The sequence below is a fragment of the Hipposideros armiger genome, unplaced genomic scaffold (genome assembly GCF_001890085.2).
Source record: "Hipposideros armiger isolate ML-2016 unplaced genomic scaffold, ASM189008v1 scaffold_645, whole genome shotgun sequence".
NCBI classification, from domain to species: domain Eukaryota; kingdom Metazoa; phylum Chordata; class Mammalia; order Chiroptera; family Hipposideridae; genus Hipposideros; species Hipposideros armiger.
In genome coordinates, this window is record NW_017731995.1 from 211,003 (window position 1) to 220,781 (window position 9,779).

Here is a 9,779-nt window from a genome sequence, read left to right on the forward strand (position 1 = left end):
CAAAGTGACACTCAGTGCACACTGCCCAATGGGCGAGGTGGGGAGTACAGGCGGGCACCAGGAACGGGCCCAAGCCCAGGGCGGATGACCACTGAGGCCTGCTTGTGTGTCGAGGACCTTTTGGGTTGCAGGGCACAGGCCCAGGCCTGACCCCATACAAAATACAAAAGTAAGCTCTGGGGTCCAGCTGTCCCTGCCCATGTCAGCTTCTTTGGGCAGGGCAGTGGCTGTCCCCCCCAGGCCCTGTGTGTCTGTCCAGTCCAGCCCCAGTGTGGACAGCGGAGCTCGTGGGGGTGAGTGGCCATCCAGGGGCTGGAACCAAAGGGCTTAGGTGGACAGCGCTGGACCTGTGGCAGCGCCACGGTCTGGCCAGCACCTGGGGAGGCCCTGGGGCCCTCCAGGCTCTCAGATTCAGGCGCTTGTTGAAGCTGGATGAAGCTGGGGTCTCTACTTCTCCACTTCACATACAGATCACCCGAACCCTGTCCTCCATGGCTCTGGGCTCCTCTGGGCTGCCCTCACTGCCTGCATCTCCATGCTCTGCCCCCTCCTCCCCCAGCTCCAAGTCCAACTCGTCGCCCTCTGCTGAGGGCGTGTACTTGGATCCATTGATGGAGCCGCAACTGAAGAAGACAACCCGTTTCAGCCGTTCGTTGTAGAAGTAGTTAAAGGACCAGAGGCTGCCATCCTCCTGTTAGGTCCTTGCTTGTGAGTAAAGACCTGCGAGACATAGTTTTTCGTTCCAAAAGCTTTATTCAGCCAAGCCTGGCGATCGCCTTACTCTGCAAGCGGAGAATGGCCCCGAGGTCTTGGAGGGTGGAAGTTTTATAGGGGCTTGATTTTCGGGAGTTTGAGCAGAAGCAAGTGTACAGAAGCAAAAAAGCAGTTAGTTTTTGCAAAACGACCTGAGCTAGGTGTGAAAATGGGTTATCTGTAAAATAATCTATTGTTGTAACCTATTTTTTGCAAAGAAGAGCTTCTACTGTTAGTTATGACCGCATCCTGCTAGTTTAACAGGATGTTCTGCTATGGTTAGTTGAAGTATGACTTTTCTTATTTCTTAGGACGGGGGTATTTTTATTTATTTATATTTTTTTGTTAGGGTTAGTGTTAGAGACAGGGTTAAGGTTAGGGTTGTGGTTAGGGATTGGATTAGGTTTAGCGTTGGGTTTATGATTAGGTTAGGTTTAGGGTTTGAAACAGGACTAAGGAGAGGTTAGGTTTAGGGTAAGGGTTATGGTTAGGGTTATAATTAGTGCGAGAGATTAGGGTTAGGTTTAGGGTTAGAAACAGAGTTAGGGTTTGGGTTAGTGACTGTGTTAGATATAGTGTTAGGGACAGGGTGGTAGGGTTAGGGGCAGGGTATTAGTAAGTGTTAGGTGCTGGCTTATCGTTAAATTAATGGTTAGGGTCAGGATTAGGGCTAGGGTTCGGGTTAAGTTTACCATTAGGGACAGTGTTAGAGTTCGGGTTCGGGAAAGGGTTAGGCGCAGGATTAGGGTGGGGGTATTTTAAAAATGAGCCTGTCTAGCCTAAGGTATAGTTTGTCTGGCCTAGGGTCTGGGCCTGGGTCCTCACACTCCCCGCAGGGGTCCGAGTCCAAGTCGGTATCGAAGCTGTCGATGTCACATTCGGCCAGGCAGATCCGGTCCACAGTTGTGGCTTCCGGGCCTTGACATCCTCCCGCGCGGCTGAGAGCAGACTGCCGCTGACTGCATCCCCAGCCACCGGAGGCTGTGCTCCCGGCTGCGCTCGTGGCTGCGGGCAGTGCTCAAGTCACAGCCCGGGCGGAAGGACTTGTTGAGTGTGGCGATCAGGCAGAACAGGGTCTTTCGGCTGCACTTGTCGCTAGGGGCCCTCATCCTAGCCACCTTGGCTCTTGCTCAGTCTGCTGGGGCTGAGGCCCGAGGTCTGGGACCAGGACACTGCTTCCAGCGCGAGCGGTTGGCCCTCCGGGCAGCACTGCTGGAACATGTGCTTGGCGTCTTCCGCATCTTACATGAGTAGCTCTCTGTCCGGCCGATGATGTGGGCATCTCTGGTCTCCACGGTCAGCTGTGAGTTGATGGGCTCGAAGCTCGAGTTCTCCAACAGCTTTGTGTCCTTGGGAAGCAGGTCCTGTGCTCCGAGGGGCTAATGCTGCCTGCTTGCGCTACACTCTGTCTGGCCAGGTAGAGCCGGGCCAGGTCAGGTCGGTTGGTGTCAGTGCGGGTGAGAAGGGGGTGCAGGCTCTGGGCTGCGCGGGACCCTCAGGACCAGAGGGCGGTGCGGGGCCTCCACTTGGGCTGCACTGTATCCCAAGGGAAGAAGCGCAAAGGCAACAACATCCGGCCTGCGACCGTGATATAGCGTCGCCCCTGCACAGCGCCCGGGAATCGTGACCCACCTGCCCACCGACTGCAGCAGATCGCCCGAGTGAGCGACTGACCGAACTCTGCCTCCCCTGGCCGGACAACGACAAGCGTCCTCCCATATACTTTTAAGAGAGTCTGACTTTGGTTATAAAGAGATTTAATGCAAGCCTCCGGTTTAACTTGGAGGACTGAGTCACTCTGTAATAACATGTTTCTCTGAACTGCCACAGGCCATCCTTTGCCACTCAACCTCTGCCTCTGCTTTGCATCAGGTGACTAAAGGACAAGCAGCAAGCAAAAACAAAGGTAAAATATACTTTTTGTTCTGTCTGAAAATATTTAAGGACTGTTTTTAGAAACATGTTTTGTTAGGGGTACTAGGAAAAACGAATTGTATTACATGTCCTGGAATACTCCAATTTCTTTTCTCACCTAACTTTATTAACTTTGCCAGTATAATACCTTTGAAAATGTGAGCTTGCTTTTATGTACCTAGCACCCTAAAAATACATTTGTCCCTGACAGTTACAGTAAATTTCAGGTATTTTAAATGTATTATAAGTTTATAGTTGAAAATGATTCTCACTTTATTGACTATTCAAGGTGTGCTTTATTTCTCCTCTACATGCACAATTTCTCTAAAAAAGCCCCTTTTGCAGTATGTTATCATAACCTACCACTTAACTTGCAATAGAAGGAAAATGTATTCCCCAATCAGAGAGTCCCCAGAGCAGATAAGTAAACTAACTGTAAATCAGCCATTGGAACACATGGCTTTATGAGAGAGACACAACTATAATACTTTTTATAACTGATAGTTGTGAAGAATTCCTTAAGCTAACTTTACAGACGATAATTTTCTTTAGAGTATAAGTGCATGTCCTTATTTGATCAGGAGTTTATTTTTGCATAATCTTAAATGAGGCATGTTTTTAAAGGTGTCATCCGTTGTCACCACACCTACCATGATGTGCAGTATTAGAGAACCATGATGTGGAACAAATATTGCAGTTTTTAAGAAACATGGATCCTTTCAGGAAATGGATATCTTTTGGTCATAAAAAGAAGTTTTAAATTTTTTTCGCAAATGCTAACAAAGGGACTGAATATTTAGAGAGAAGAACCAACAGGCACTTTAAATTGGAAAATTTATTCGTAATTGGGAAAAAAGATTTCTACATCTAGACACATATAGATAGATTTATATTTTCCAGAAAGAAAGAGCACCAAATAATATGAAAAAGATAAATCTTAAATAATTTAATCCATTGGAGAGAGAAAATCTTAGTCAAGGAATTTCCTAATGATGGAGGAAAAAGCTGTGTGCTTCAGTGGCTACATATATCAGAGACAAAGTGAAACAGCTGAAAAAAGTATGAGTCGAATAAGATAGTTTAGGGAACAAAACTTGATATTCTAACTTCATTGCCAGCTCCTGTGTAACTAGCTTGAATCTAGAACTTTTGTTAATCGGGTTACTTATTTTACTCATATGTATTATGCTATTGAAGAAATATCTAAGGAAGCTTAGTCACATATTTTATTTCAGCCCTGTTAGTAAATTAAAACTCAGTTTGATGATGGAAAGATCTCTTATTGAAGTATTCATAGATTCTTAACAGTTAAATAGAGTCACAAGCAAAGAATTGAAAAGGCATTAAATGGAAAAGTTAAGAACAAAAACATAACAAGTTATAAAAATTCATGTACAGAGATTCAGCATTCATATTCTTTATAATTTTTTTTTGAGAATCATAGTGTGTAACATATTTTCTTAGTAATAAACTTCTATGTGCATCTGATTCTTTCTTGGGAAAAGCTTTAACAAATTCAGTAATTAAAGTTATATTTATACTTACATCATCTTCTGTAATTGCTTGTTTGTTGAAACCTTAGTCTCCTTAATTTAGCACGTCCCTTGAATTTTTCTACATGTAATAGAATTGCAGATGCTGTGGATTTCTATCCGGAATAATCTCTAGTTATTTTTTTCACAGAATGAAGCCCTTACCCTAAGCATAGGTCCAATGTTCATAATAGATCCAAATGAGTAAACTCTGTGTATCTTCTTATCAATTATATTTGAAAAAAAAATCCCACTCTTCAAGGGTTACTATTTCTTTGATGTATTATATTAGGTGGCTCAATAATTAACTGTTGTCCTTGGCTAGAATTGCTCTAACTTTGTCATAAGCATTCCAGAACAACCTATTGCATCCTTAGTCTACCCAGGAACTGTGACTGGAACATTTCTGAATTTCCTTATTGTATTAAGAGACTCCTGCAAGGTTACATTTGGAAATTAAAATCTATTTCAAAATAGTTTCACGTTATATGGTTTGTATAATTAGGCCACTTGCAATCAATGGTCTTGAACAAAATAAACTTATTTTTAAGGAATTAAACAGTCTTTGTATGAAAAAGTGTTTACTTCATATTTGTGGTTAATATATGTTACTAGTGCAAAAATGCATCTTTCTTTACTAATGTCCAAATGCAACACAGTTCTCATATGGTGTGAACGGGCAACCAAAATAGAGAGCAGTTTCTCTAATTATGTTTTTAAAATGCATGCAAATTATCGATTAGTTAGCTACTATATTTGATGTTTCAACAGTTTATTATATATTGTTTAGACACAAAGCATAATTCAGTTGGTTGCACGGTAATACAGACTATTTGTTATTAAAACCTGGACCTGGTGGAATTGGTCTAAACTGGCACAGTCAGTTGCAACATCAAGAATTGTATTATTCATCCAGCCTAGAGGCTTAGGAGGAGATAGGCGATATCTATGTAGCTAATCATATAAGATCTGTCAATGCAAGGATGTCCAGCCTATAGAAAAGTTTTATAAGATTTTGTTTGAGCCAAAATTTTGAGGACATGCATGGGAGCAAAATCTCAATGGATTGAGAAAATGCTCCGGAGAATGGCATTTATACAGCTTAGGTTATACATGAGAAGCAAAGCAGGAGATGTTAGGAAGGTTACAGGAAATCCATGGATGGTAGCTTCAGAAGGCAGGAGAAAGCAAAGCTGGGAAGTTTATAGGATTGGATAAAAAGCAAAATGGAAAATACACATCCTTCTTTTACATTGGTGGGTACTGGGTAGTTAGCACTTAACATTAACAGTAAAGAGAGACGGTTTGCGGGGGAACAACATAGCAATGACAGCTTCTGTGGTCTCATGCTCTGGGGCTGGCGGTTGTGCCTTCAAGAGGTAGGAAAAGAAAATTACTCTGACATTTCAAAGATATGTTATCCTAGATACATAAGAACACTGGACAGGGATCCCCTTAAGGTAAAGACTGACCCTTGCTGAGGTGGCTATTGGCCTGGGACTGGCGACCCATCATGACCTGCACAGGTAGGAATTTGTGATCAGGCCATCCTGTGTAGTTGCTTTTGGTCACTGAGCTTATCAGGCCTGCCATGTGGCCCCCTGGTAGCTGGTCAGGATTATTACGTAGCCCCCTTTTTAGCTTTTCCAAAGCTAAAAAATGAAAAACAAAAATGCAGGCAAATATAATTTCACCAGCTCATCCTTTTTTCCTGTGCCACAATCTTTTCAGATTGCTTAATTTTGATGGGTTTGACAACTTAGAGTCAAGTTTGCTGAAGGTTGACAGGGCTATTTCAGGTAGGAGGCTTTAGCTGTGATGCCAAAGGGCATTGCAAACTCAGATACGACTCAATTGAATACCAGGAGGTCAGACCATAGTGGGGAGATATCCAGAGAGCAATTCAGTTCAGAGGCCTTATCACTTTGGTTTGAAAATCTGTCCTGTGAGAAAATATCAGCTAGAAGCCTACAGAGACATGGGGGAAGGGTGATAGGCAAGACTGCATTCAATATTCATAAATTTTAAAATTAGACTTTAAGTTCCAGCTCATAAGTATAATTTTCAAAAACTGAGACTTCTTATAGGCAAAGAATAGACGTCAGTACTATGTTTTGATGTACAAAATGCTGTTATTATTTATCCTAACACCCTCAACACTACCCCTGAAAACAGTATTGTGATATGCTGGAAAGGCAAATTAAAATAATAAAAATAAAAATTGAATAGATGAGACCATGAGACTTTTTCTAAGTGTGCTGATAATGGTAACTGGCCCTGGAGTCCAAGGTTAACCTCAGCTCCATGCTGTCTTCTGTTATGTTGCACTGAGATTTCCGTTGTTTGTACTGTAAGCGCACCAGGGTAATCGAATAGCATTCAAAGAAAGCAAAAAGATTTGAAAAAGGATGTACAAGAGGAAAGTGTGAGGAAGAATAAACATAAAACAATGACATAAACATTGAAGAATTTTTTGAAACAGGTCAGAAGTTAATCTTCATCAAAAGATATAATTGGATAAAATACAATGGAATTGAAGTGCTTAAAAAAAATCCAAGAAAAATCCAGCTTCCTGAGTTATTAAAAATTAGGTTGGCTATATCACCAAAATTAACATACAGTCAGGAAATAAGAAAGAACAACCAACATATCTTTTCATATTCACTCCCTCCAAATACGTTCATTGTCGTAACTGTAGTTTAGCATTGTTCACGTACAATTGGAGAAGACCTATCTCTCTACAGCACAGTTTTCCACTTGTAATAAATAACGTACTGGTGCTGTGCACTGCATTTTGTGGTGAATAACAATACTAATGAATATCTTCTTCAAGCCTATCTTCTGTGTTCCTGCTAAATATCTACTAGACCATTAACCACTGTTAGTTTTCCTTTACAGTAGATCAGGGGTCGACAAACTTTTGAGACGGAAGAGCCAATCTTGTCCCTCAGAACAATTTAAAAGTTATTCGAGAGCCATAAAACAAATGAAATCACCATTATGTGAATAATACCCTTTAAAAATTTTATAAATGAAACTATGATAGTTTTATTTTCACTTTAGTTTTACTTCAGAGCCACATGTATGTACTCAAAGAGCCACATGTGGCTCACTAGCCACAGTTTGCCGACCCCTGCTGTAGATAATAAACCAAACTAAAATTAGCTCTTAATATCCACAGGTCAGAACAGAGTGATAACTTAGATCTCTGGCTGATGGTGTTTATTTCAATTACAAACACACACACACACACACACACACACACACACACACACACACACACACACACACACACACACACACACACACACANACACACACACACACACACACACACACACACACACACACACACATACACACATACACACACACAATCCCCCTTCCCCAAAACCAAAACCACCCTTCTTATTTCCTGAAAAGGGCTTTTTCTTGCCAGATTGCAAAAATGCATACTATTTTCTTAAATAATATTATAAAACACGACCTTTGTAATAAAATCCAACTCAGATGTTACTTTCTTGAGGAAGATAATGCCTAAAACCTTATAGTCAGAATCAATTTACATCCTCTTTTGTGTTTCCAAAGAACTTTATTAGTTTCTTAATTAAAGTAACAGTTTTGGGGGTGGCCAGTTAGCTCAGTTGGTTAGAGCACAGGCTCATAACACCAAGGTTGCTGATTCAATCCCCACATGGGCCACTGAGCTGCGCCCTCCACAACTAGATTGAGACAACTACTTGACTTGGAGCTGATGGGTCCTGGAAAAACACACTGTTCCCCAACTTAAAAAAAATAGATAAATAAAATAAAGTAACAGTTTTGAATAGCTGTGACATCAACATAGTATAAAATCCCAACAGAACTTGCCTCCCAGAGAAATCTCACTCAACTCCCATCCACGTCTCTCCCTCAACCAGCAGATCTCCTTCCTGGAGGCAAGCAATGTAATCAATTCTTGAGAGATAGTCCTCAATACTCAAATTGCACATATATGTATATTTGCACATATAGAGGGGGTGCCAAAAAAATGTATACACACTTTAATAAAGAAAAAATTGTATTAAAATTGTAATACCCAACATATACCAATAACAAAAGATGAATACAAGTCATGTGTATACATTTTTTGGCAGCCCCGGTATGTATGCATATATGTATATATCCCTTTTTCAGAAAAATAATGGCAGCATTGTATATACATCTTGCTTTTTAAAAAGTTTAAGCATATGTACAGACACATATATAAAACAAATGCACACCTTAAAGAATAACTATATCTAGTGAACATCCGTATTAGCATGTAGAGGCACACTCACCCTTTGTTATAGCTGCATACTATTCCATTGCGTAGAAGTCCATGGTCTTACTTAACCACTTCCTTAATAATGACATTTGTTCCCAAGCTTAGTCTTTATAGGCAATGCTCTACTGAATAACACAGAAACAGAATTTCTAGGTGAGGGAATCTGTGCATTTGTAATTCAGATATAATTTTCAATCTTCTGTTGCCAGCAGGAATACACCATAGTTCTTTACTCTTTCTTCATTTACAAACAGTGTGGAGTCAGTGCCTGCCCACTTCAGCTCACTCAAATTTTGTAACTTGCTAAAACATGCAGGCTTGTACAGAGAGAGGGGTACCATTTGCAAAACCAGGACAGTCGAGCTCCCAAGCCATTCTTGTCAAGACTGAGGGGGAATTTGAAATTCAGTCATGTTTACCTGAAGCAAAACAATGTGACCTGGCCACAATCTCTGGCCCCTCAGGTGCCTGCCTTTTCATTCCAGTCTTGTTCCCTGACATTCAGATCTACAATCTGGAGAACAGGATCAAACAGCATTCCAGGCCTTAGTGTTGGCCTCAGCTCCCATTCTAGTTTCTGTCTGCTTATCCTGCCTGCCACCCCAGCAGTTCTGGTCATATTTGGGGAGACGTGGTGTTTTAACTTCTAATCTTGACTATGGACTTTCAAAAGTCTTAAGTAATATTTCACGGACCACTCGATTGCTTTGCAGTTAAAGAACTTTAATTAGAAAGCTAACGATTTAAATCAACTTACTGTTATTTTAAGGAGCTTAGTAAAGAACAGGTTGACAGAGGGAACATTTTATTCAAAACGTGGTCTGAAGACTCTGTGTGCTTTTCCAAGAAAGCTGTTGATCTTGGCTGCAAGAAATCCCAAGTCTTAAAGGAGAAGCAATACTTTTTGACAATGGCTAAGTAGGTATTCTTACATAAAGACAATTGTGTTTCTTTCAGGTTGCTTTTCTTAAAATGCAAAATGCTCTCGTTACATAAAAAGTGCCGCTTTTCACACAGAAGAGTGAATTCTCCATTAGCACAACTGACACTGAAATCGTTATTTTTATATACTTACAAAACTTAAGCTTATTTTTAAGAGGACTGGAAGGGAAGCAGTTTTGCACAAATAAGATAATCCAGTCATTCTAAAAGTTGTTCAGACGGGGGGACACCAGTGTTCTTTGATAATGACACAAAATAGAGTTTTAATAAAATTCAGTGCCTCGGGCCGGCCGAGTGGAGCATTGGTTAAGAACTGGCTTGGGATGCCAGAG

The 9,779-nt window shown here is 41.1% G+C and overlaps 1 protein-coding gene and 1 pseudogene across 1 annotated transcript in view; one reads left to right on the forward strand and one right to left on the reverse strand.

Moving 5' to 3' along the window:
* Positions 1–460: 460 nt before the first annotated feature.
* Positions 461–4,388, reverse strand: LOC109372567 (repressor of RNA polymerase III transcription MAF1 homolog; annotated as a pseudogene).
* Positions 2,583–9,779, forward strand: part of HYAL4 (hyaluronidase 4) — a 19,955-nt gene continuing 12,758 nt past the window's right edge. Inside the window, exon 1 of the mRNA XM_019625923.1 lies at positions 2,583–2,659. The gene's annotated coding sequence lies outside the window, so the exon portion shown is untranslated. The remainder of the gene's footprint in view (positions 2,660–9,779) is intronic.